This window comes from Marmota marmota, unplaced genomic scaffold (assembly GCF_001458135.2).
Source record: "Marmota marmota marmota unplaced genomic scaffold, marMar, whole genome shotgun sequence".
In the NCBI taxonomy this organism is placed as follows: domain Eukaryota; kingdom Metazoa; phylum Chordata; class Mammalia; order Rodentia; family Sciuridae; genus Marmota; species Marmota marmota.
Window position 1 is genome coordinate 1,820,806 of NW_026000327.1, and position 23,696 is coordinate 1,844,501.

The following is a 23,696-nucleotide window of genomic DNA, read 5'->3' on the forward strand; positions in this document are numbered from 1 at the left end:
TGTGCAATGAACTGAAAAGCTTTCTGTTATTATGCATAACTGATTAGAACTAATAGAAAAATTAAAAAAATAAAACGATATGTACTGCCATTCCTCAGAATGTTCCCCAGAGACGCCAAAGCATGTCCGTCTCCGGCTTACAATGCTTGTGGTATTGTACCACAGCTCAAGGCTTACTCCACACAACCCGCCAAAATTATTCCGGAAATGTCGTATTTCAGTCCTGCATGTCTAGCTCCTAATAAGTTGATTTGTGACGACGATATAAAAATAAAAACGTAAGTGCTGTAATGAGGACGTAGACTTCCACACTCTCCTGCAGCATGGCCCGGCATTCAATCCCCAAACACCCCCCCCCACCCTTGTTGAAGTCCTCCTTGGATTCCTCATACAATGGTCAGTATGGTCCATACGACTTTCCACTTTGTGATACTGTCCAATAAAGCCGCGATTGCTGCAGGGGAGATTGTTTGGGTGTAAGTCTGAGAAATTAAAAAAAAAAAAAAAGTTTTTCTTTTAAATCTCCATTTCCCTATTTGCACGCACACGCACACGCACACACACGCACACACACGCGCACACACACGCCATGCTCATTTTCTCTCTGAGGTCTATTCAACAGTTCTTACTGTCCTCCCAAAGTCTTATTATCCTCACCAGTTTCAAATTATGTGCTGTTTGACCCTTTCGCTCCCTAGCGATGCCCAGGTCTTTGCCCACCTGTGGAGCGCCTGTCTGTCTCCCTCCGACTTTCTTGATTACCAGGCCCAGTCACAGCGTGGCCCCGTGGGGCACACAGGCTCTCTGGCCATCCGGGGGCCATCTGAGCCTCCTGAGAGGCACCTCCACGCTGCACCTGAGCTACAAGCCTGGCTCTTCCCAGCTGAGGGCCTGAGGTTGGATTATGACTGAGTTGAGGAGAAACAGAAGGTCCTCCTGGCGAGGAATTCAGGATAAAATTCGGGAAAACTGGGGACAGGAAACTGATAAACCCCAGAGACTACGACAGCAGGCGGTCGGTCAGTCTGGCTGCTTCTCACGGCTCTGGAGAACTTGAGCGTGAATGGAAGGGCTCAGAATTTCGGGTGGGCCTGGTTCATTGAAGTAGCACCCAAGTAGCCCTTCAGACCCTTTGCTGATGATGCGAGATCAAAGCTGACACTCCCCAAACTTTCACATTTGTAAAGGTATAGGTACAGCCATGAGTCGCCACCTGTGGATCCTTGCTGCTGATGCACACGACGGAATTGATGTAGCCGTCATGCAAATAGCTGTCCACCTCTGGTTTTCAGAGTGACGTGACGCCGAGGTGACAGTCACAAGCGTGACCCCCCCCCCAACACTGATAAAGAGCACCCTCCGTACTGAGCCAGTGGGTGTTTTGTCTCAGTTCACCCTTGCAAAGGAATACACGGATGAATTGGACATTCACTGGGCTGCAAAATGCCTCAGTCTTTCCACAACAGACACAACCCCTGAGAAGGGACTCAGGCAGGGTCTGCCTACAATTGGCCCCGTGGAGAAGTGACCTAAAAAAGAAGGGCCAGCAGTCCTGGGGTCTTTACTTGGGATACATTGTGCTGGGCCCCATTGTAGCTGGGCAGCTGGACTTCCAAAGAAGAAAACAAGTGACGTAATGGCTTTCCAGATCCCCAGGCAGACACATGCATCCCATAGCATCATGTTTGTAAACTCACAATCTGCAACCGCAGTATTTAAAAATAAAAAAAGATTGCACACACCAGGTGTGTGCAATAGCGCTGAGCACATACGCACAAGATTTTATTTAAAAGTAACATGTTTAGCAAGTAAGTTTTATATGACAAATGGCTGCATGGGGCTACATTTATTTTTAGAGTGGAGAGAAAGACACAGATTGAAAAAAATGTGTAAACCAAGATATTTTATTTTTAAACGGGTCTTGACCTGGACACGCACACTCGCCCTGCAGGTAGGAAGGGGCAGATGTCGGTGAGACGTGAACCCTGCAACCATCACAACCATCACAACCATGAGCCCAGATAAATTCTTCCTCCTCTAAGTTGTTCTTGTCAGGTATTTGGTCACCGAGATGAAAAGCTAACACACCTGTCTTGCAAACACTGTGTGCATGTCTAGATGTGTACAGTCTCCATTTAGCCTAAAAGTCTTCCCCTCACTACACAATTATCTCAATGCCCTTGCTGGACTCAGACTAGTTCAGGGGACCTCATAATTATTCAAGGTGCCATTAGCATCAGGGTGTATCAAGGTCTGCCAACATACACATCGGAACTGAGTGAGGGATTCCATGGTGACTGATCCACCTGGTCAAGGCCTGATCCCTGGTGGGGGATAAACAGCTCCAACCCACATGGATTTTAATCACTGTCCAGCAACACTAATTGAGCCCCATGATGGGGGACACCTACATTGTCTTCGGGTGGCTCTTTTAGATCGCTTCTAATTAATTTAGATACAAGGTCACACGCTCCCTGCCCCCCTAAGAAGTGCCAATCTGAGACGAGATGGGGGGAAATGCTCGACCCTGGCAGACGGCACTAGAGTGTGGAAGCAATGCATTTATGTAACGCAGAGCACGTCCACTGTCATGGCTGTTTCACCCCCACGTTCCCTGGACTTCATCCAAGCTCGACAATTTCTAGATTTTATTTTTCTCTTACCTGTGTTATCTACGTGTACAGTAGCTAATGAAAGATTTCATTCTCAGACCACCATCTTCTACCCTCCTCGCTGCGTGCTTGATTGACAGTTTGCACCAGAGAAACAGTGGTCTACCTCAGGTGGTGCAGACACCCTCGGCTCGTCACCTTCTCGTTACCCGTCAGCCCTCCTGATATTTCCTTGCTTGCTCCTCCGCTTGGGTCAGAAGACATGTGCCATCTTCCTAAGCTTTGGTGCCAATAAACTAAACACTTTGGCTCTGTCTTTTATCAGTCTCAACCAACGTGGTCTTCATGCCTCGTATTTCTCTGTTCTTCTTTCTGTCATCTAGTGAGGACAAAAGCAGGCCCAGGTGACAAGTGGATAACCATGCATCATTCATCACCGACACCAGTAGGTCCTTTGAACTACCCAGAAACCCCCAGGGCATCTTTTAGCTCAACTCAATGCCTCATTCTCACAACTATTCTTCCAAAACTTCACCACTTTCGAATGCACTATTGTCCTGCGCCCTTGTCTCTAAAGAAGACACGGTTCCTCCGTCACAGGTAAGTCACCCGCCATTCAACAAACAGGAACCCGCGACCTCAGTGGCCACCAAACTCCAGTCCTTTCCCTCCTCATTCTCCCCAGTTTCCTGAGTAGAGCAGCCCACCCTTTCCTTTCTGGATATCACTTTCCTTCTCCAGAACATCACACCCTTTACCACACCTTTTAGTTCTTTAATCATTTGTTTCTTGCCAGCATAGTTACGGAACAAACTGATCACCTTCAGGTCTCTGTGAGAGAGAGAGAGGGAGGTGAGGATGGAGGGAGGGAGGGAGAGAGAGGAGGAGGAGGAGGAGGAGAAGGAGGAGGAAAACCAAGGGAAGAGAGAAGAAATCATAAAAGAAAGAGAACAGTCAAGAGAGAATCTCGTTTCCCGCCCTCTGCGGCTGCGCCTGACCAGCTCCTGCAGTGGCCCCTGCCTGGCTCTCTGCCCTCCCACTGCAGCTGGCTCCTCACTGAACCCTCTGTCTTCCACCTGGCAGTCCCGCACCCTGGCTCCGGCTGAGGTGCCCGATGACGGCCCTCCTGAAGCTGTCACTGCTCTTCCCTGATGTACCAGCGACATTGGGCTCACTCTGGCACCCGCTGCCTTCCTGATGTCCCGGATCCGGCCACCCTCCTCCTCCTTCCCTGAACCTGAAGGACCCTCTCACTTTCTTCTGGTTTCACTTTACAGCGGCCCCGTTGTCCCCAGCTGGAGCCCACGGAGAACAGTGGGCGTGGGCAACCCACCGTAGGGACGGTGACAGTGCAGGCCACGGCCTCGTTATAGCTATGACATTAGTACACCGACCACCATGGGCATCAGTCAGGGCTCCCCAGACTCGCCTCGCGCCTGGACCCTTGCTGTCGTCCTCTGGATTCTGGCCCCGTCATATTCTCTCGGTTCTCAGCCACGCCACCCACCTTCAATTCAGTGCACCTGGTTGTCACCCAAGCCCCAAGCCCCTGGCTGCCAAACCTCAGCGTGCGGACCTCTCTGAACAACACCAAGACGGACAGCAGGTTTTCCTATAGACAGGGCTACATTTATAAGGACGTGCTATGAATTGACTGACGTCCATTCCGCCCCCCACACAGTAGCTTGCAGGCCCCGTCAGGACAGGGTCGGACGGAATATCCTCAAAAGCGTTTGCTGAACGACTTTTTCTATTGTATTTGTTTCCATCTTGTTAAAGTAACGGTAACCACAAATGACACCTTGAGATGCTGACATGGCTCTCCCTCTCCTTCTGCTATATTCCTTACAAATGAATTGTTCATAGGTTTCAAATATAATGAGGCCTTTCCCCTGTTTTTACGGGTCATGTGAAAAATCCTTAATTCCGATGCCTGCAGACTTTCTGTCAGCGCACATGGGAACCAACTCCTCCTTCTGTACCTGCCCCAGGAAATGTCAAGTGAAGATCAATATGACACCATCAATCCCTTCACTTTAAAAGCACAAGATGCTCTTGTGACTAGTGAAAAGGCCCACAACAATTTGTATTCGCAAAATTAGTCACTTAAAGATACAAAGATTTAGTGCTATGCACTAAAGCATAACTTGCATATTTTCTAGACTTGGTTTCAAACAAAAACAACCAGAATAAAATCGTCCCAGGAAGCAATTTCACCTTTTCCAACTCGTACCTCAAACATGGGCAAGCACAGAGTCTACACGCAGAGCTGTGAAGAGGTAGCCACTTCCTCAGATTCATCGTTACGATGCAGGTATCAACAGGTCTGCATCATGAATATCAAGAAGACAAATAGGAAGGAAGTTCTCATGTGGTTCTTGGAGGCCTGGCTAAGTCTTCTCCTTCTATCTTCATAGGCCTTGGCTCCAAGTTCAGTAGCACTTTGACTTCAGAAGAAGCACAACTGCTTTTCATTATCACAAACACTCCCTTTCAACAGACTTGGCAGAGCCCACCACAGCTGCAGAGAGGCAGGGGAATGGTCTGGTTCTGATAAATGGAGTTTGGTGATACATCTGACATCACATGTGTGCCCAGAAGGTGAAAAGCAACGGTATGAAGATGCACTAACTCCATCTAAGGCTGAATTCTGGACTACGGACCTTGTGCACAACAGAGTTCCTCAAGAAATGTACCCCAAAACATGCAAGCATGTCATTCGCAAATTCTTCAAATCTGACTTTGATGTAATAAAACTTGTGTTTCAGCCAGATTTTTTTTTTGTTTGTTTTGTTTTGTGACCTAAAGACTTGACAAGAACAACTAGAGGAGGAAAAGTTTATTTGGTGATCAGAGATTCAGAGGCCTCAGTCTGGAGATGGTCGACTCCATGGCTCTGGGCCCAAGGGGAGCAGAACAAAATGGCGGCAGGGCCTGGAGGAGGAGAGCAGCTCAGGACAGGGCACCAGGGAGCAGAGAGAACTCTGCTCACCAGGGACAGGAGAGAGACCCCAAAGGCACAGCCCAGGGACCCCCTCCTCCAGCCACACCCACCTGCTGCAGTCACCACCCAGTTATTCTATATCAGTACATTAACCCATTGACTAGGTCACATCTCATAATCTAACCATTCTACCTGTGAATGTTCTTGCCTTCTTTCACACATGAGCTTTTGGGGGACACCACGTATCCAAACCACAACAACCTAAGTATGGCCACACAATTACAGATTTCTTCGATACTTAAATATTTAAAGTTTTAATGCCTGTTTACCAATTTCAGGCAGAAAACAATACAAACAACAGGTATTTAATGTAACATGCTAATCTGGAAATGAACCGTGGCATATATTTTTTTAAAATTCTGTTACAGTGCTAATCCTTGTAACAGTGAATAGTTCTGTTCCCCTAATGCAGGATTGTTTATTGTCGAAGGGTTAACCATTCCAGGGGAAAATCATGACACCCAGTGGACAAAGATTTCCAATGCTTTGTGAATTCCCGTGTGCCCCTCTGTACTTTATTACCACCATAAATTAATTAAGTAATCTACTGGAATTCCTGTGGTTGGAAAGGTAATAATGGATGCTTCCCTATTTTCACACACACCCACGAAGATTATCCTTGGAGTTGGAAAACTGCAGAATCACTGTTGTACTTTGCTCATCTCTGGAGGGTCTTTGCTTCAACCAAACTATGTGCATGCATCTCTTAAATACCCAGACCCATGTGCAAAGAATGTCCCTCTGTGTTTAGCCCACACACTTTTTTACATTTGAAAAAAATTTTCCAAAAGAAAAGTGAAACGAATCATGGGTGAGCACTGAAATGGAAATGGTTTTAAAAATCTTTTTGCTTTATTCCATTGGCCAACTTCACTTCCTAGTATTTCCACCTTGATGTTAAGACTTTGATAAACCTATGAAAATGTAGCCGAGGTGAAGGATATGTTCTCATCAGATTCCAAATTGTCAGTCACCTGGTAACTTGGAGAAAGTTCCTGAAGCCCCTGAAATTCAACGGTCTGTATTTGAAATATGGGATCATGCTCTATTTTTGGTTAGAAATGGGGAGAGAATGCTTCTACCCTACCACCCCCTTTGGTGCAAGGGTTACCTAATATATTGCTATACATTTACATATCCATAAAGTAGCTAGCACCTAGGGTTTGCTTTTATTCCATATTTACTGGTATTATAGTTATCAAAATTAACTTTTTTCTAGAGGCATGTCCCATCTCTACCATTTTAAAGAAATCAGCACAACTGTGATGCGATCGCCTGCCCCGTACCTTTTGCCTTTACGTCTCCCTGGAGATTTCCGTATTGTGTTCCACAGAGGATGTAGCTGGACTGGTGGAGATTCTCCTGGCTTCTTAAGAAAGGCTATTCCAAAGTGCCCACTGACTTGTCTTTAGTTATCAGGCACATTCCTACTGAACTTGACCAAGGATTCATGGAAAGATACCCAGGGATCTCACTGCCCCGAAACTCACCCGTGATCTGGTTAACGTCAGCTTGGAAGACAGAAGAGGGACTTCCACTTTTCCAATGAGCCTGGTACGTAATTTAAATAGAACTAGGTGGGGGTGTTGTGTCCCAAAATGCGGACGGCTGTTTCCTATGCCACCCACCATCATGCCCACGTGGTAGAAATACGCATCAGGTATCTGGGGAGGGGGGGGGTGGATTCTGAGAGCCGTTAATTAAGTAAGCAAGGACAGAATCAATCCAGAAGAGACTGTGAATGACATCATAATTACTCAGAGGTCCTGTTGTAAACGGATGAGCAGCTGGCTTGTGGCCCTAATTAATTTTGATGATAGATTTTAAATCTCCATCACAATAAACATTTCATTGGGGTTTTTTTTTTCCCCTCATAAAGAGTATCAGTACCTTTGTAAGAAGTGAAAAAAAAAATGTGGTGCAGGACATATGATATGGCATGATTATATATAAAGTTATATTTTACATTTTTACAATGACTCACTGAACTCCTTCCTAGTGTTGGTTATAACTAAGGTTGTTTTGGTTTTCAATGTCACCCTGGTGCTCCACTGTGACTTTTCCCAGTGGCCTTCCTAGTCTGCGCCGTCTTGGGTATTCTCACGACAGGTCAATTGGGCTCCTCTGGGCTTGCGTCCCGGGCACCCCACGTTGTGGAGACAGCTGCATCAGTCTGCCGCTCAGGGACCTGGAAACCTTCACAGAAAGGCCAAGAAAGCCCTTCCAGAATGTTCTCTGCACTCATGCTTCAGAACCCACTTCCAAAATCAAAGAACTGTATCTGGTCAGCCCCAGCTCAGGGCGAAACTCGGACAGAAATGTTGACTTCACCTTCTCGGTACCAGCCTTTGATATTTACAACGGCATTCTTTCCTTCCTAAGTCACAGGAGTGAACGTAATATGGTATTCGGGAATGAGTGAACTCACGCTGCTAATTAAATCATAGGAACTTTGTCAACAGACTGGCCCTGAGTGGTGACCGTGAGTGAGCATCAATTTCGATTTCAGTCTCTCCTCACTGAAGAACTAATGGCACGGGAGCAGATTAAGTGCATAAATGACACGCCACCTGAATGCTAACCTTACGTGTAGCTGTCACTGCTGAACTGTAGGTACTCTGCCGTCGCACATATAGCCCCAATTCTGCTGGTTAGAGTGGTCTGGGGTGCCAATTGCATGCCCTGAGCAAGCCTGTTCAGTTTTGCAGGGATTGATCCGTCTACACCACACTGTACTAGGCTGCAGGAGTTTTCAAGTTGGATCTCGACTTTTTGCATGTTAGGAAGCTATTAAAGCCGCGAGGAAGATAAAAAGCCCATCCAAATCTACCGACAGTATATACCGTTTCCATTAAGTGCGTCATATTCTTTGGGTCAGAAATGCCTTTGAACTGACAGACATGCAGCTTCTAATTAACGGTGATGCACACGGGAACACACACCTACCCACACATATCTTCACACACACGGTTCCAACGGAGTGTGCCTCGGCTGCTATAGAACTTGGCACAGGCACCCTTCACCACCGACGTGTGTCACCACTACCGAGCCCTCGGCTTCGCGGGTCCGTCTCTACGGCACGTCACTCAGCTCATCCATCAAAACGTCAGCCCCTCATCATCTGTGGATCCACACTGTGTGATCTTTCCAGTCTCTGGAGAAGAGCCGGGTTATTCCTTCACTTTAAATGTCTATGCAATTTAAATGTTGGCATTTCTAGGACATCCCAAATAAACACATGAATAAAACTCCATTTGGTAACTTCTGACTCTATTTGGTAACTCAATAACGGAGGAGAAAACAGAATGCAACAGTCAGTCAATCAAGCTAAAAGAAAACAAATAACAGCTATGAGGAAATATACACACACATACATACACACAGTATTCATAGAGCGACTGATATACTAGCACACGAGCCTGAAACACAATCAATACAAACAGATTCAACTCCACCGAGAAAAGGCCAACACAAGATATTTCAAAGGGAAAAAGATAGAACACCAAATACCACTGTTTATTAAACCAAAGACGCAAGACCAAATCTATACTAGATAAACTAGTTAAATAATAGAAACTATTAGCACAAGAGGTTGTTCTTAGGATAAAAATCATCCCTACTGCAGAATCCGGCAAGTTCTCAGGAGCTAAAACAATGTGAAATCAGTGAGTGTTGAAATCAGCGTCATCAATAAACGAATGAAGACTGGACTGAGAAAGAGCAGAAATGAACAGATCCACCAACATCCTGGAGAATTCACTCCTTCCAAATTGACAGAATGCTCTATGATTGGCACCTAGACCAAAAATAATAGGCTCACAAAATATTTTATGAGGCCAATCAAGACGTTCTATGTGACAAACATAACAGAACAATCAATCAGAGAGCGTGCGTTCATCAAGCGTTCCAGAGAAACTTTCTAAAGCTTGGTCACACAAATTTGTCTCATCAAATTAAAAAGGATGGACAATTTTCTAACTGATACAAAAATCAAGAGGAAAACATCGCAGGAAAAGTTTAACTGATCCCTTAGATTTCAACATTCAACAAAGATACACACTTCTTAGGTCCTCATATTTCAACATTCAAAACAAAAGATACACACTTCTTAGATCCTTACGTATCAAAAGAAAAATCATAATGTAAACATAATGGTGTTTAGAAGAGTCAGGAATTAAAATATCACTTGTTTAAATGGGCATTTTAAGGACACTGATACCCCTAGTTGTTCTGCATAGATTTTGGTTGGGTCCAAGGTCAAGCAAAGAAAGATATGTTTTTTTTATTTTCTTGTTTTTATTTATGTATTTATTGTGTGTGTGTGTGTGTGTATGTCTACTCTGGAGTGCGGGCAAATGGCCACAGGTTGTGGTGAACCAAACTTGGCCAGGACTTGGCTACTATGCAGGACCTTAGAGGCTCAGTCTGTCCCCATGAGGTGACTGTAATATTCTCTCCTTGACATTCTTAACCCAGAATCCAGCTCACCATCTTCTATACGAACACCACATACAGAGATAAGCACTTCTGCTATATAATTTTTATGCTTTCAATTTGTTTTATACATTTACAGGTAAAAATGAATGCTTCTGTTCCCCCTAATTAATATGATACATGGTGTATCTTTCACTTCACACTGCTTCTTAAAAATTCTCCTTATCGTTACAACACGGCAGCCTTCCCACCATCGGGCACACAGTATTTTATTGAATCCTTACTCCGCTGGAAAAGATGCAGGCTGTTTGCAATCCCTGGCTATTAACAGGGCCATTGGGAATAAAATTGAGCTTACCCATATGACACAAGTGCATGTGTGTCTACAGGAGAAACTCCCCAAATTAGACTAGCTGGGGCAAGGCTCACTATCAAATAATCAATGTTTTAAATCACTAGAAACAGCCAAACCCTTCTCCTTGTGGGTAGTACTAAATTGGGTTTGCACAAAATGGTGCAATAGTCCTTTGCAGATTTTAACAATTCACCACCTGGGCAAGGTTGTTGTTGTCTGCAGTATGCTTCTTACCTAGTCACGGTCTACTCTAGGAATTGATTGTGGTGTTACCGGAGACGGTGACTCCTTCCAGGACAGCTCCTCCTGGGTTGACCTGGGAGACTAGGCACTGGCCCCTACAGGGACCATGATGTAGGTGTCTGGGGGCGCCATATTTGTCTTTGTCGCCTGGACTAATACCATGCCTAGCCCTCAGGAGGCTACCAGACTCTTTTGTTACCTGAATGGCTAAATGTTGGACTAGTTCTCTATGGATTATACCATTTCCAAAATAATTTTAAAATGCAAACTATATTGAAAGACAGAAGTAAACAGCGTGCATTCTTACAAAAGCCCAACAGAGCCAAATTCAGAGACTATGACAAGAATGTAATTAAGAACGATTCAAGAAGAACCATTTTCAAATTATGGGGCAAAAGGATTGGAGCTAATTTCCTTTAGGGGGTTTAATGCCTATAAAAGTTTTTCTAAAATCAAATGTGCTTTTATAGTCATTTTGTAGAAAAAAACTTATAAAGTGGATCCATCAACCAAGGAAATTATACCATATCTCTCTATATACAGTATAAACTTTTTCCAGCTATATCAATGGTGCGATTTTTATCCACATTTTGAAGCAATTGAATAGAGCTTGTCTGTTTAAGGACATTTCAAAGAGTTTCTCCTAAATTGAGACATTGCTTTTGTGATAAATTCATTCATTAATCCATTCATTCACTCTACGTATCATCAAATATTTATAGCAACTTTGTTTTTAGTAAAGAATCATATGGGTGGTGTAAGATATTCAAAATTTATTTAATAAAAATCTTGGGCTCTGTCAAGCTAGAGGATTAGGAAATAATTTTCCTTTATGAATAAGTAATAAGCCTTAAAATGTTTCTTATTTACTTTAAGATGTGGGTGAAAATAGAAAATAGTTTTTATTCACCGCATATCACACATGCACAAATGTGACGTCTCCAATGAGCCACTGCATTTACTTAGTATGGCCAGGGCAATAGTATATATGACATTCCCCAGTGCTTATGAGAGCCATCCAAATCCACCTAGCGTTACACAAGCATTACGGTATGCAATCAAGGTTTTAAAATACACAGTGAAACGTGAGGAAAGATTTTGCTCCTTGGGCATTAGGTACGGCATCTAAAGTGAATGATCACATTTTATTCAAGTGAGCATGTCTCTCCCTGAACTAATATTATCCCAAGCATCTCTTTCTATTTACAAATAACAGCCTTACAAATGCACATAATGAACATTCAGTCTTTCAACCTGTACCAGAAAAATACGCGATTTTAAGAGAGTCTTCATACACGTGTGCATCCACCCTCTCAGATAAACTTATGGAAAGAAAGCCCGGTTGGTCTGAAATGAGGAAGCAGGCTTTTAGCGTAGGGGTCAGAAACCCGTCTCAATGACCAAATGCAGCTGCTTTCTACTGGTAAATAAAAGTCTGGCTGGAAACACCGCCACACGAGTCACTGGGGTGTTGTCCCAGGCCACTTTCAGGCCGACACAGCGTGGCTGAGTGGTGGCTGGAGAGCATCCTGCCTCATAACCCGTCACAGTCACCATCTGGCCTTCACAGAGCAGGCTGCTGACCTCTAGCTCAGAGCCGTGAATCTCCAACTGGACCATGCCTCTGAACCCTTGGCGACCATGAATGCTAGACCCCCACCAGCAGATCCAGCACGGCCTCGAGGGGGCTAAGAATCTGCAGAGGGTGCTGACGGCATTTGCCCAAGGGCCCCACGTTGAGAACCCCTAGTCCAGGCTGTGAGAGGTTTGGCGTAGGTAGGAGCGATATTCACCTCCTCTATGTCTACTTCCTCCGTCAAAGTCACAGTGACAAGACTGGCTGCTGCACGGCTGCATTCGCGATTTCCATTGTCCCTTGGAACCTGTCCAGCATCACCCACGGCTCTGCACATTCTCATTCCCCAACTCTTCGGCTTTACCATGGAGGGGTAGATGTCCCATCCAAGGCCAAAGGGCTTGTCCTGAACAGACTGGGGGTTGGTTCAGTAATGGTGGACAGTGGACAGCCTAGATTTTTACAGTAACTACGGGAGTCTCCAGATCACGGGATGTCTCTCCAGAAATTCTACAACCACATTAAGACCCTGTCTCTAAATAAAATACAAAAGATGGCTGGGGATAGGGCTCAGTGGTTGAGTGCCCCTGAGTTCCATCCCTGGTACCAAAAAACAAAGATCTTACCTTGAACGTCACACCGAGTCCAAAAATGCCCGCTCATGTTGAGTTCCAGAGCCAATACAGATTAATTATGGCGGCACCCTTCAAAATATGCACATGTCTGTCCCTTAGAAGAGAAGCATATTTGGTTGATATCTATAAACAGAAGAACAGAAAGGGAAAAAAAAAATACAGAAGGTTGAGGTCAAGGTCACAGTTAACTAAAAGAAATGATCGTGAATATAATCAAAGGTAAAGACTGTCTGCTCAGGTATGAATGTTGAAGCCATCACTTGACAAAGCGTTCAGATTTTAGCACATTTCAAATGCAAAATGGTACCACTCAAGTTACAAGACAAAGAACCACAATTCCGTGATGATACTTTTGCTCTAGCAGCTCCACCTTGTCTGGGGAACACATGTCTCCTCCTGGTGGCTGCCCGGCATCCTCCATGCTGAGGAAATGGGTGCAGGTGAAAGAGAAACCCTGAATCACGGGGGTCACATGGCAAATCCACGCATGCAAGGCACAGGGGGTGCATTCAGGCTGCGTCCAAATGCAACCCTGCAGTTCTCAGATGCTCCCTGCACACGCCACGCGCCCGCTGCCAAACAGCCCTCCGCACCCAACACACAGGTGCTCACATGTGACGACCACTGCTCACGTCACTTGTCAAATCGACCCAAACCACATGCAAAGTCACACATGCTGCCTCGGCATCACAGGTACATCTGTACCTGGATACGGTGCTACGTGCTCTTTCCCAGAACCCAGACACAGGGCTCATTGTTCTGAGCCCTCTTCGGGGTGGCCCCCACCTCCACAGCTGCAGACTCTGTCCCTCGCTGGCCCGGCCATCCTCTGGGAAGCTTCCTCACAGGGGGCTGAATGTCAGGTCTCCCTGTCTCCGCCATTACCTCTGTTCTCTCCGGGTTTGGCCCTCGGGCGACATCCTCAGAGTCCACCCGGAGTCCCTTTGGGTTCACCTGCACATCCTCCATGTCCAGATGTCTCCGAGGACCATGGCCCAGTGTTCACAGGGCGGGCGGCCTCCCACCCAGACCCCACAGCGGGTGGATCCACATGGTCCCCACTGCGCGCAGGTGGGAGATCTGTTAGACTGGCTGGTTATCAGAGCCCCTGGGCAAATATTCCATCTTCGTATTGCAGCTGAGAAAACTGAGCCTCAGAGAAACTCAGCGGCTGCCTGAGGCCATGCTGAGGGTTCTAACCAAGAGTCCAGCCCCAAGCCCTACGGTAAGCCCATCTCTTTTGCTGCATCTCCAGAGAGTGCCAGGCCTCTCCTCCGGTCACCCCCTGAGTGCAGGGCCCCTGCTGGCCAGTGCAATGGCCAATACATCCAATCTAACGAGCACAGAGAGGAAAATACAAAACAAGGACAGACGAATCTAGTATTCGAGTCTTTCTTGGAGACTTACTATTTCTTGCATTTCCTGTATTCTTTTAAGTCTTTGGACAGCGGCCAGTTTTTCATGCTCAAACCCTACAATCCCGTGGCTCTTCCCTCTTCCTCAGCCAACTTATGCATTTTACTGAAGAGAGAGAAAATAGAAGAACTTTGACTGGAACTTTCTTGGACAAACCTGTGCTTGGGTCTGTAAGAAGGGCTCACTTTTCTCCGTTATGTCCCTATTGCAACTTCAAAAAGTCCCTGTTGCCTCCGTGCTGTGCTCTGGGTCCCCCTGACACCTGTCTCAGGAGGACATTCACTACATCTGCTCTCTGCTCTCCTTCTAGACTTCTGCCCTCCCCTGCAATGCTTCCTGTGCATCTGCCCCTACATGTTACACTGATCACTAATAAAGGAATTGATGACGACACATCATCGTGGACTGAGCCCATCCTTCATCCGGACTGACTTTTTCCCTAACATCCACTTACTACCCCGTGGTCCCCACTCATGACAACACGTGACATTTAATGCCCACGTTTTCCTAGTTGCATTTAGACTCGTTTTTTGATGATCTGAGTAATAGGGGTCAGTAGAAAATTCTTTTTTTTTTTTTTGGTTTCTTTTCACCTTCATGAGATATATTTTCTAGTTAGATATTTAACATAAATTAACTTAAATTCTGTTTGGATTTGCCCAACATCTTTTCTTATGACTTGGGATATGGGCATCTGCAGAGATGACAGAAGTAAATGTGTGAAGTTGTTATGGTTTAGACATGAGGTGTTTCCAAAAAAATTCATACGTGAGACAATGCCGGAATGTTCAGAGGTAAAATGATCAGGTTATGAGAGCTGTAGGTTTACTTAGTGGATTAATCCACTTGAACGGACTCACTGGGTGGTGACTGCAGCAGGTGGGGTGTGGCTGGAGGAGGGGGTCCCTGGGCTGTGCCTTTGGGGTCTCTCTCCTGTCCCTGGTGAGCAGAGCTCTCTCTGCTCCCTGGTGCCCTGTCCTGAGCTGCTCTCCTCCTCCAGGCCCTGCCACCCTCTTGTTCTGCTCCCCTTGGGCCAGAGCCATGGAGTCGGCCAACCACGGACTGAACCTCTGATACCAGGAGCCCCAAGTCAACGTCTCCTCCTCTAAGATTTCTCATCAGGTTTTTTGGTCACATTGGTGAAGAAGCTGAGGAAACAGACACCTTTGTCATCATACCACAGCAAGGGTACAAACTGTCGACATGACGCAACACTGCATATGTTTGACCCTTGATCACTTGCCTGACAAAGTACTTGCAGGTTTTTCTACTAAAATATTACTGGTTTTTTTTTTTTTTCTGAAGAACATTTTTTTTAGCAGTAATAAATTTAAAAATAGCATTTTAGATTGTCTAGGTAATCTGTGAATTTTTTTTTACACCTGCATACGTGCTGTTCAAGTTCTCTCTTGTGCATATGAGGGAGGACACTTTGAATTTACTGAGGACTGTAAGTCACTCTTCTAACACTGAGATACTGTGCAAAATAGTGAGGGTAAGACATGAAGGAATCCAAGAATTCCAAAGGAGTAGAGACTAGAAGTGGCCACGAGAAGACGGCACATGGGACTGCACAGGAATCACGGGTTCAGTCTGGAACACTGGATGTAATGCGACAGAGAGCACCAGGCTTGACCAAGCACCAGGTTTCCAAGAGTCAGGACAGTGCAGGGTCCAACAGGATGTCCATCTGTTTGCCAAAACTCAGGTCCATATGAATAAAAAAAAAAAAAACTCTCCAAAGAGAGCAGATATGGGGAGAACAGATACTGGCCCAAATTGGGCAGGTCTTTAAACACCGGATATCAAGCTATATATTATTTGTTCAAATGATAAAACAGCATCTACTCTAAAGCTACAGGTAGCCTCAGCTCTGTTTAGTAATCTGCAGTATCCCACCGGGCTCCTCCACCAACTGCACATGGCAAACCCGTCAGCCAAGCAGGGCCGTGAGAGAGAACGTCACACCAGGAATTCCCAGATGCGGGATGATTCTGAGATGCGGTTCACTACCCTTGGGCAGGTCTCAGACACCCAGGTAAAGAGCCACCAGCCTTTGTAGGAGAGGCAGGAATAAACACAGGGCTCTGGATAATGTGTCGTACCGGTTAAAACACTTTTTGCCTCTCTTGAAGTCTCCCTTATTCTTGAATCCAATTATCAACGACAAACTCAGTTATGAAGAGAACAGGGAGAAAAACGAAATTAGAAAAATGAGTTCTAATTAAACAAACATCAAAATCCCATTTCCGCTATGCATTCAGGGGAGAACACAGACCCGCACCCTTTTTAACGTTTTTCATTTTCTAAGACTTCTTTCTGATAATGAACTTCCAAATAAAATAGCTAGCCAAGGGGACGCCGAGGTTGATGGACTACATTAAATAATTCTGGATGAGCCGCCACCAAGGGGCGGGTGGCTCGTGAGTTGGGAAGCGCTGATCATTTCTCAGGGTCCTAAACACCAGGCAGGGTGCTCAGGAATAAATAGTCTCCGCTCTGTGTAAACAACAGGAGCACCACCTATGGATTCAGCATGGCTCATTGAGAAAATGGAGAGACAGACACCCTGTGCTCAGGAGATCCTTGGGTTCCTGCGCCCCCTCCCCACCTGTCCCCGTCCCGTCAAGCAGTGGCTTCTGTCTCTTTGTTCACAGCACCAGACAGACTTGGATTCCGTCACCTATTTCCTAAGTCGCCCCCCCCCCCACGCCCATGTTTAATTAGCCCTCTACAGAGCGCACGCCTCCCCTCTACGATTAAATGTTTGCTGTCTATGAACCTCGGCAGGCGGCAGGGGTGAAAAAACCTTTTTTCTTCCTACCTTGGTGTAATTAGGGCAGAGAGCTCCAGGATGTTTTCCACGGATCTCATTTTGGTTGATATCAGGCAACTGTCAGCAGCGGCGACAGCTGATGTAAAACTCCACAATGGTTTTGATGACAACTCGGAAGGTTTTTGCAGAAATAAACAGGAAAGCAATAAGTCAACAAGGACGATTTCAACATGTAAATCTCCAGTGGGAAAGATGCCCTCGTAGGTGACTTCAGAAACACGGAGACGCATAGGCGTCTTTTAACTTCTACGTTTTGTCTTCTTTCGACATCGAGTTGCATGTCATTATCCCTGAAAACATCCTCGCGGGGCTCTCTCTACGTCAAGACAATTTACTTGGAAGGTGCTAGATATTTGCTTTTTAATTGAACTTAGCGGAGAGTTTGAATCTATCGCCTGAAGACAGCATTAAAAGTACAGAAAGATCAACGGTGTTCTCCATTCCATCTAAATAAACAGCTCTCTGGCAGCAGGGTGCAGGGGTGCCGAACCCCACCCCACCATGCCCACCGTATTAGCTTCTTGTTGCTGCTATAACAAAGTACTATAAAATATAGGGCTTAAAGCAGTAAAAGTTCATTATCTCACCCAGGCAGGGTTGTAAACTGAAACTCAAAAAAGACTTTCCTTGTTACGATTTGCAAAGTTATAGACTTCCCAAGCTTCAGCGTTTCTGTTTGGATTTTTTCCCATGATAATTTATCCTCCCAGCCAGGAGTAAACATCTTGCACCCACCCTGATATAATGAACTTCTCCAGGGTTTCCAAAGCCAGACAGCTCTGAAGTTCAGTCTTGCCACATCTACTCACCTTCCCAGGGGACTTGATAAGTGGTCCCCACCGGAAGAGGAGTCCAATCACTGCTGACTAATGATGGCGGCTGCAGTCGGTGATTCTTCTCCACCGAGGTATTCACTGTCCTCCATTGGGTCCTCCCAACACCCATCTTAAGAGCTTTGTCTTTTTCTGAGTACGGTGGGCAAAAAAAAAAAAAAACTCCAAAAAAACGACTCCATCCTAGGTCCTGTGAACATGTGACCTTACCTAGCAAAGGAACCAACTCTGCCAACAGCTCGGTCTGCAGCCTCCTAACCTGCGAGACAACACATCCGTGCTCATCAGGTCACCCAGTTTGTGGGACTCCATTAAGGTGGTAAACAAATGCAGTTGCCTTGGTAACTTAACATGATGGTAAACACGTACGTGGCAAGACCAATTTTCTTGGTTTGTTATAGCAGTAAAGAAATGACCCAGGGGTCCGGACCCATCACACTATCCATCATTTCATGTGACAGTCTGGAACTTGCAGAGGATGCTACTAATCCGCTTTCTGTTACTGTGACAAAATGCCTGAGATAAAGCAACTCATGAGGAAAAAGGGTTTATTTCGGCTTGTGGTTGGTCTCAGAGGTTTCAGTTCGTGGTTGGCTGCCTCTGTTGTTTCGGGGCGTGTGGGGAGGCAGAGCATCACGGTGGGGATCATGTGGAGGAGCACAGCCGCTAGCCTCACGACAACCAGGAGGCAAATGAGATGCGAGAGGCCGGGGCCCCCTATTTCCTTCAAGGGCATGTCACCAGTGACCTGATTTCCTTCCTTCTAGTCTCTAAAGACTCCACCACTGCCAATAGCACCACAAGACGTTAACACAGGGGCGTCTGGGGAATGCCTGATGTCCACTGAGCATCATGACCCAGAATGGGACAGTCTTAAAAGAAAGACCTGTCCGTTCCTGATCTGCTGCCTGGAACAAAATTTGGGTGAGTGGGAACATTGTCTAAAACATCTATTTTTGCGGTCCTCCCCATTCTGGTTTTTGGAAAGGACAAACACGGGTCAAAACGGTCAGTGACAGCTATTCGCACACAGGATCCACATCAGAAGCGTGATCAGCGCTTGTCAGTTTTGAGAACACCTGCAGGTTAACCCCCCAGGGGGCGCTGATAGGCGTCTGCTTGGAACCCTGGGTTGGCTTTGCCTGGTAGGTTCCCTGAAAGAATTTTCTGGAATCTTTCTCATTCCCTGTCCACAAGGAAGATAAATGTGACTATTCTTATTAAGTCCCGAGTGTTTCTACTCAAGTTTTCAAAAGTGGTCTCACTCGATCGTCTATCGACTTCGAAAAATAATGATTTTCTTGGTCTATCCCCTTTTGAGCCAAACTTGAAAAAAAAATGGCAATAAGGTCATGTCGCTCGAAGTTAGAAAGCAGAAATCCAACGTCCGACATTTTTAGAGACGTGACTGACATGTCGTGGATGTTGGGGTTCAGTTTTGCTGTTCTCAATGCCGTAAAGATCATGACTTGGTGCCGTGATTGAGATTTAAGATCCTGTCCGCAGTTGTCAAGGAGGACCGTGTGAAACTGCAGAAGGTTCTATGAGATTCTAAGAGTCTGGGCTAAGGGGCAACTCTAACTCGGGAGCCGGCGATAGAGGTAGGAGGCCCTGGCTTTGCATCCTCTGGGCTCGCCGGCTCCGTTCCCGGCCGATGCCCCGGGCCTGTCTCTCTGCCAGGCTTAATTGGTTGGAGTGGATTGAAACGGATTAGGAATAAAGGTCTGTTCTGCTTGAAGAAAAGCCAGATTTTCTTTGATCAGACTTTCAACTAGTATTAAAATTAATTTAAAGCCAATTCCAGGCAATGACATTGCAATCCCCTTTTTAAAGGATCTTTCAATCAACCAGAAAACCAAACCATTACATTGTGTGTGTGTGTGTGTGTGTGTGTGTGTGTTTAAAGAAAAGCAAATTTCATTTTCTCAAACAAGTTCACTACCACGGCAGGGATACACCTCCCAGCAGGACCCGCCCTGAAGCATGCTTTGTTTAATCATGTAACTATAAAGCTAATTACAGGAATAAATATCTGCTCTTTAGAAATCACAGAGGGGGAGAGCTATTTAGAAAATGCTACATGTTGGCGGCACCTTGAAGAGACGCCAAGAAGATGGGATCCTTGTTCTACCATGGATCGTTTCGCTGTAGCCTAGGGAATTTGTGTCCGCCAAGGCCCGGAGGCTGGGTCTCCTGTCTGATCGGCTTTTGAATGTCACAGCGGTCTCAGAAACACAGACCCTCCTCCGCCTGCCCGTTTCCTCACGGGTCCTTCATCCTTCCCCAGAGATTTTGCCAGTGGTTTCCAATGGCCGCGTGCATGACCCCTGGCGCTTTCGATAGTTTGCACATTCAAAAAAGACTCCTTACAGAAGCTCTCGGGCTTGAGTTTTATGGATGGTCTCCTCCGCAGAATTTACTGAAGCTCACTTTTACCCAGGCTGGGAGCTAAGTGTCTAGAGAAGCCGATCAGGATGCACATCTTACAGGGGTGAAGGATGCCGCGGTAGCCTGATGTCATGAACTCTAGCACCGCCAGATCCTAAGGGGGTTGGAACACTACAGAGGGCCCGGATCTATCTCACTTTAGAAAAAGGTTTCCTAGGAAGACTGAATTTTTGACTGTGACCTTTGCTTTTGTATCACTTCCTGGATTACCAGAGCTTTACCCATATATTTTTAAAAACTTATTTATTTATTTTAATGTGGTGCTGAGGATCAAACCCAGTGCCTCACATGTACAAGGTAAGCGTTCTACCGCTGAGCTATAACCCCAGCCCCTACCTATATTCAATCAGTTCAATACTGATCCATTTAAGGGGAGAAAAGGAAATTTGGCACACACTGCTGCAGATTTTAATAATCCCTTTTTGGGGGCAGGGGGTTTCCGGGGATTGAACTCAGGGTCACTTGACCCCTGAGCCCCGTCCCCAGCCCTATTTTGCATTTTATTTAGAGACAGGGCCTCCCTGAGTTGCTTAGGACCTCGCTTTGGCTGAGGCTGGCTTTGAACTCACGATCCTCCTGCCTCAGCCTCCCAAGCCTCTGGGATGACAGGCGGGCGCCACCGCACCTGACTCTCAGTGGGCACTGCATAGTGCGGCCAGGTTAGGATGCCCGTGAGGTCACCAGGTGGCAGGACTATTTCAGCCTTATTGTGACCTAACAGGACCACTGTGAGGTACGAGGTCTGTTCTGGACCCTCACCTCATTTTGAGGCACAGACTGTATGTCAGTACTTGCAAAGGGAACATGGATGAATTTGGTCAAGACGCGGCTCTTGACAACATACACAACGGCACATGACTTTTCCTCCCAAGATGCACGGGGCGTTCGCAGATCTGAGGCATTCTTAAGAGACCGTGAGGGGACCCGTGGGAGGGACGAGGCCCTTGACATGGCCCCATGTGCACAATCAGGTGATTTTGCTCTCCAGCCCTTAAAATGCACGAGGCCCTGACACACACAGGCCTGACGACTCTTCTCTAAGGTCCTGGGGACATGTTTATCGCGGTCTGTGCTGCTATCCTTCCTTGATCCTGCCCTTGTTAACCTATGAACTATCTGTACAATAGACAAGCAACCAAAAGACACCCCAAGAACTCAGTTTGGAAGCTTGTAAAGTGATAACAAAACATTTTGTATCATCTTATATTAAGTCGTAATTTTCACGAACCATTTTAGGTTTTTTCTTTCCAAAATCAATGCCAATACTGGAGTGATATAAAGTTTAGGTGGAATCAATGAGACGTAATGAGAAAGTAAATAGAAAATGACTCAGGACATTCTTGCTCTGCGAGGAGTCTGGAAATACGTCCTGTATTACAGCGTGTCCTCAACTCGGTCGGATGTGGATGTACAAATGGAGTTGTCACACAGGGACATCTAAGTGCTACGTTGAGTATTTGCTCAATGCCCATTTCTAGGTACGTGCATCATGTATGTAATATATTCAGACACGTTCCCCACGCTGTTCCTTGATATATCTGCTCAAAAAAAAAAAAAAAAGATTCATTCTCTCTCTCTCTCTTTAAAAAAAAAAAATTTTTAAATGCACCTTGCTGCCCCATTTCATAAGGATGAGACACTAACCCCCGGATGATGTTACGCTGAGCCTACTGCTGCACCGGAGGTTGCTCCAAGTTGGACCTGGGTCTCTGTTGGAGCCTCCTAGCTCAATCTCTTCTTGAACCCTCTCTGCCGTCCATCCATGGACGCGCCTCTGAGCTCTGAGCCGGCGGCATTAACACACCATTCTGTTTTCCTAGGATACCCTTCCACCTTCTCCTCTGGGGACACCCTACTTCTCCTTCAACGCGTAACTCCAACACGACTTCAGGCTGACCTCCTCCCTGTCCTCTGCAGGTTGCACACCACGTGTACCACGAGGTGAAGGACCCTCGCTCTGTCGTCCTCCAGAGGAAGTGTCAAACGGGCCGTGTGCAAACTAGACTAAAAGTGTGCAAACTAGACTGAAATTGCTCCTCTCCAAAAGGCATCCAGTTTATTCAACTTTTTCACCTTCTCTTTGGACAGTTAGGATTGATGTTGAAGACGTTCCACAAAACACATTCCACTTATCACATTTCACGTCACTTAAGAAATACTTTGGGAGATATTTTCCCCTTGATTTTATTCCTCCAGACTCTTCTTTGCCAAGTATTCTGTACACACAGCTCCATAGATCACTGCTGAGGGTGGTACTGGCTCTGCAGAAAAGGATTCCTACGTGGCTCTCCTGGAAGATGCAGAGGAGAATGATAGCACGGAGGCCCGCGAGAGCCTGATGTAGATGCAGGGAAAGGTTCGTATTATTTATTGACTACTTTATCATCTCCTTGTGCGCAGTTGCCGAGGAACTCTACTGTTTGGAGTTGAACGGGGGTTTTAAAGCAATAAGTCAAAGCCCACAATTTCATCGACACCGTAAGCGTTCGAGTCCCATGGTACCGTGGAAAAATACCCCGTCTGTAATCAAGGCTGGATTTCACTCCTGCCTTCCTAAATCCTGCCTGTCACTTCCATCAGACGTGGCTCTTAGGCTGGATCATCCTGAGACACCCTTGGGAGCGCTGGGGCATCTCCTGTATAGACATAGTTCACTCCGATGTTGGAAGGAATAGCTAATAATACAAAAAAGTTTTACAAACAAATGCCTTGGTGCGAGAAACTCCAGGGACACTATTGTCCCTAAAATAAACAGAATTCTTACTCATCCACATTCTTGGATTAGGGATCCTCTTTTAAAAAAAAAAAAAAAAAAAGAAAAGAATTGTAGGATTTATTGAAGCCCCAATAATGGGTCCTAAAACCATATGGTTGCAAAAAAAAAATTCCGTTAGAACTCCAATTGCCAAGTGACTTCCCGGGGCTGCCTTGAGTCCAGGTGGACGGTGGGAGGTGACAGACAGGGACAAGACGTCTGAGGGGCTCTATTCACTGCAGACGGTAAGAATGAAGCCGGATGCTTCTTCCCATACTGCCAGGGTCCGGTGGGAAGAATCCACCACTCCATGCATGCAAACAGAGGGACGTGTTTAAATGGAACAGCTTACAAGGGGCCAGGAAGCTGAAGGAGAAGGTGAGGTTGCCCAGAAATCAATAGCCACAGAATGCTGGCACCATCCCCGGCTGGAGGAGGGAGGGAGGAGGTGGTCTTACCAGGCGCCAAGATCTCCCAGCACTGGGGCTCTGGGAGCGTCCGTGCGTCTTCAGAACCACGGCCACCTCCTTGCAGGACTCTGGGTACCTG

At 46.2% G+C, this 23,696-nt stretch overlaps 1 long non-coding RNA gene across 2 annotated transcripts in view; it reads right to left on the minus strand.

Moving 5' to 3' along the window:
* The window catches only part of LOC107158742, a 338,106-nt gene that overhangs the window by 217,744 nt on the left and 96,666 nt on the right, over positions 1-23,696 (minus strand). For both annotated transcript variants that reach the window (XR_007345084.1, XR_007345083.1), the window contains 2 exons: positions 13,565-14,380; positions 12,851-12,982 (listed from right to left, as the gene is read on the minus strand). This is a non-coding gene — a long non-coding RNA (uncharacterized LOC107158742). The remainder of the gene's footprint in view (positions 1-12,850; positions 12,983-13,564; positions 14,381-23,696) is intronic.